This window comes from Urtica dioica, chromosome 8, assembly GCF_054948205.1.
Source record: "Urtica dioica subsp. dioica isolate 48M chromosome 8, U.dioica_male_clone48M_v1_H2, whole genome shotgun sequence".
Classification (NCBI taxonomy): Eukaryota; Viridiplantae; Streptophyta; class Magnoliopsida; order Rosales; family Urticaceae; genus Urtica; species Urtica dioica.
This window is the reverse complement of record NC_142763.1, coordinates 39,744,321-39,749,576: the sequence shown is the minus strand read 5'-3', so window position 1 is coordinate 39,749,576 and position 5,256 is coordinate 39,744,321.

Genomic DNA, 5,256 nt, shown 5'->3' with positions numbered 1-5,256 from the left:
CGTCTTCAAATAAACCAAAAATCTCTTAATTGTGCTTTGTCATATTCGGTTCTAGAATGCTCTTTTGCCGATCATATAAAATTAGACACGCCTACTTTTCTCGCCAGCCAATATTTCGATTATATAATCCGAGGATTTTACACACTCCTATGATCATATACCACACAAAATATTATAATCAACTACTGCGTTACATACAATTACAAAGTAAATATTCTTCTTATCTTTTCGCTATATTAATTTTTTTATTTATCAAATACTACAACGCATGGTAACTTGCTGGAAAAGGACCGGCTTGATCATCCCTCTTCTGGATCTAATTTTTTAACTTTATATAAGATTCCAACGTAAAATAAGATTTTTTTTTTTTTTTTTTTTTTGCGTAAAAGTATCCTATAGGTAGGAACGTAAAATGAATAAAATAATGAAATCCACGTGGCAACAAGGTCTATTTAGAGTTCAGACTGGATGGTGGACAGTAACAAAAATCTGAGATGGCAATTCTTTCGTGTCGTTACGATATCAACGGTGAGGGATCAGAGTTACATTGTCATCGTCGGGCCTATAATGATGATACTTCTATTTTTATCCCTTACTTCATACTTATTTATAACTTACAAATTACAATTATCTTTAGATAATTTATAACTTTTCCTATTTCTGGAATTGGAAAAATTATACAAAATAGTCATTCAAAATTTATTGATTAACAAAATAGACAAAGTTTCAACTTTTCAGCAAAGTAGTCAAATTTACGTTTTCAAAATGATTTTGACACTCAAAATTAAAATTTTGGACGATTATTATAAACAATTTATCACTTAAAAAAAAATTAATCTTGAGGTCAAAATTATTTTTGAAACTAAATTGTCGCATATTTTAGCTATTTCATTAAGTTAAGACAAACTTTGACTATTTTGCAAATTCATAACCTTAAATTGGTTATTTAACTACATCACTCTTTGTAATATGACTTGTAATATGATTATTTCTAACAGGGAAAGTTTATTCTTAAACACTCATATTAAAATTAACCTTTTCTTATTTCAAGACAAAATAAAGTAATTATTTGTTGGAAAAATGACACATTTATACTTTTTTTTAGTGAAATGTCGAGTTTAATATTTGGTTTTCAAAAAATCAAGTCAATACCCTCTATTTAATTAAAATAACAAAATTATACTCAGAAATAGACAATAGTGTCACGAATCTTCTTTTTATTGAATTTTTATTGATTTTTCATTGACGTTGACTATAGTATTTATATGTAAACACCAACTATCTTTATTCATTTGCGTCATATATGCAATTTATTTTAAAATTAAAAAATAAACAACAGTCTCTTAATCGTGAAGAACACATATAGATGCAAATAGGTAAAAATCGATAATTGATAATCATCAAAATCACATATTAGAATAGAGAATCCATGATTCAGAATTGCAATTTGAACACGGAATGAAGGCATCTCTTGGGAGATATGATTTTATTATTTAATTTAATTTAAGGTTATTTTTACTTCAAAACTGGAAATTTAGAAGTTAGGATACTGGTTTTGATTTTATTCGGTTTTTTTTTATATAGGAGTTAATATCAATGAAATGAAGATTTGTGATACTATTATCCATCTCATGGTATAATTTCGTCATTTTAATCAAATAAACTCGATATTTTTTATAATCAAATATTAAACTCGACATTTCACTAAAACACAAAATATATATATATGTTATTTTCTCTTCTTTATTTTGTTGGTAAACAAGCATAGAGGCCTCATATTATACAAAAATTAGCTTAAAATATTATTTTTAGCTCTAATTTTATATCATTCAAACTCGTCCGCATCTTCTCTTTTTTTGGTTAGATATGCTGACTATTAAATTATCTTTTCTTGTCCACTCGTACAAATTTAAATTAACTTTAAACTAGTGAACATCCACACACTAACTCTTTAGTTTTAATTATTTGCAGGTCCAGTGTCATATAGGCTTTTATCCCATTTTGACATATATCGGTGATTAACAATATTTTGACATTTTACTTAAAGAAAATGACCCTTAAAACCATTTATTTTTAAGAAACTGTATGAAATGCTTATATAATTACCTTCTATTAAAAGTATACCTAATTATATAAATATTAAACATGTAATACAACTCACACATCCGTTTATTGTATTATGGCGCATGTGTCTTCTTTTAATTTGTGCTATTTTCTCAATTTGTAGATGGTTAAACTAGAAATTTTAATATCTAAGAGCATCTCCAATCACACCTCATAACACTAAATTTGGTGTTTTCTGCACTTCAACCGCATAGTATAATGAGCATCAAATTTATTGTGAGGTACGGTACCACGCCAAATATGATGTGGGTAGTATAGCACACAACAACAATTTTTTTTTTTTTAATATTTTAAATGTACTTTTCATACTTATATTTTATTACCAAACTACTTTAGTGTACTCTTATTTGTTTTTAAGAGCATCTCCAATCACACCTCATATGTTGCATGGACTTCAATCACCCATTTCATATCAATTCAGGTGAAGACCAGATGAAAGAGTATTATTATTATTATTATTATCTTAAACCAGTTTTTTGTTTGAAATATCGATAACAATTATCTTGAAAAAACTTGGTAAAATAGAGAAAAAAATCGTTTTCAAGTAATCAAATGTCAACAAACTTGTATGGAACTAAGAATATTTTGATATATTTTTACTAATTAACAAATAATCTATGTATTTGCTGTAATTAAATGAACAGTTATATTTTAGCCGGAATCTTGTTAGTTTACATACATGTCATTGTGAAAAAAACAAATTGCAATATGATGTTGCTGTCATTTTCGAGCTTCAACAATTGCGAAGAAAACAAAAAAGAACTATGGAAATGATTTACTTATATTTGTGGATTTCATAAGTCGTCGTACGGAAACGAAGTAAAACTATGACAAAGAACTCAAGAGAAAGTAAGAACTAGAATGATTGCATTAAATATCAGATCTCAATTATAAATGCTGAGCTCAACAATTCAAAGTTGATTGACGAGCTCAAAGATACACTTCAGAGAGATATGAGACAATAGAGAAAAAGAACTTGCATTTCTTCTCACAAGAAATGAATTTATACTAACTCGAGGAGCAACATCTCCAAAGAGCATCCTGGTGACTTCGTCTTTCATTGCCTTTCCATCTGCCAAGTCGCTTTCTTATCGGAATTGGCTCGATAAAAGTCATCAACTCTCCAGGTTTTAAGGTGAGATCGCATCACCTACACTCACTTCGACTTCGTGACGATCTCTAGTGAAGACAAATCGAATCCGTAACGTGATTTGGGCCACGCCCAAAGGATTCCTTCGGTACTTGTGACAATAGATAATAAACGATAAGACTTATGTGCGTTAAGTTATTTCATCATTCGTTTTGTAGAATGGGCTTTGCAAATTATTGCGCTTGACACCCTGAACGAACACTTCGCTGGATATAGCATCATTTGATACTTATTGAGTATCTCGAAGCATTCTTCTAGATGCTGTATGTGGTCAGTTTCTCGTAGAGATTTTACCAACATATCATCGATATAAACCTCCACGGTTTTTCCTATTCTTTCTGCGAACATTTTGTTCACTGTTGATAGGTTGCACCGACATTCTTGAGTCCAAAAGGCATCATTTTGTAGCAATAAATCTCCCGATTTGTTATGAACATGGTCTACTCTTGATCATCAGGATGCATCAGGATTCGGTTATATCCCAAAAAGCGTCTGTAAACGCTACCATCTTATATACCGTTGTTGACTCGACAAGCTAGTCGATATGCGGCAAGGGGAAGTTGTCCTTTGAATAAGCCTTGTTGAGGTCGGTGAAGTAAATGCAAACTCTCCATTTTTCATTATTTTTCTTGACGACCACAATATTAGCCGATCAGTAGGGGTATTTCACCTTGCGAATGGAGCCAACACTGAGAAGTCTTTTGACTTCGTCGTTTATTATTTTGGATCGCTCGGGGCCGAGCTTACTCCTTTTCTGTTTCACGAGTTTAAAGCTAGGATCTACATTGGTATGGTGTGGTGCAACATCGATGCTAATACCCGGCATGTCTTCAGTAGTCCAGGCAAGGTGGATTTGTTCTTTTTAATAAATAAATCAATTCTCGCCGGGGGCTACCTTTGAGTTCGGCACCGATCTCGACACATTTTGCTGCTCGGATCGGGCGAGTTGAACTTGAACCGTTATTTCGATACCGAGCGAGTCTTATTTCTCTAAGTGTTCCGCCTTGTCGCTCCCTGACTCGTCTTGTCTTTCAGTCGACTCAATAGTCATTAATTGTTATTGATGATCGACAGCCTTGCCAGTCTTCATCTTGTGGCTGCTCATGTTGCAAATTCTAGCGCCCTCCAAGCTTCCTCTGATTTAACGTATTCCTTTTGGCTTCGGGAAGCGAATGCCTTGATGATAGGTCAAGGATACGCCATCATACCATGTATCTATGGTCTTTCCAGGATGATATTGTATGGGGAGGGGCAGTCGAGGATGAAAAAATCAACAAGTTTGTTTATGCCCTTGGACTGGACGGGAATTTAAGTTTTTCTTCTTGGGAAGGAGTCCCAAGTCGACGTCATTCAGCTCGCCTTGGTATATTTTTATGCTAGGACTTTTCACATGGTATCGCAATTTATCGTTGCATGGCCATTGCTCTTGTGAAAGTCACAGTATGAATCGGGATCTCGGGTCCATTTTTTACCCTGAAATCTCTCCTCCTTGCCTTCATCATTCATATAGAACGTGAAACATGGGGGGCGCATTTTTCTTTTTTGCAGGTAGAGCACTATCTTGAGTGTGATAGGTGCGTTTTATACGCGTTAAACTCATATTTTCCGGCTTGAATTTCACACGTTCTCGAGTGAATTTTAGTGTGTTTAATGTATTTGTGAGTGATTTCCAGGTTCGAGGGAGTATTTTTGTGTTAAGGTTGTGAATCCAAGCAATTCAAGATGATTCAGACACGTTTGGGCAATTTAGAGCGAAACAAGAAACACGACGTCATCTTCTGCATGATTTTGAGATTTTGAATTGAATATTTTGGATGATCCAATTCCAGATTTGGATAGAGTTTTCTCTTAGCTTTCCAACACATGTTTATTTGCAAAAATCATAATTAGAGTCCACTAGTCACATGTTTCTATTCTAGAAAAAAAAAACAATAACCAATACAATTAGTTAGCACACGAAAGCTTAAAAAAACAGTTACCAC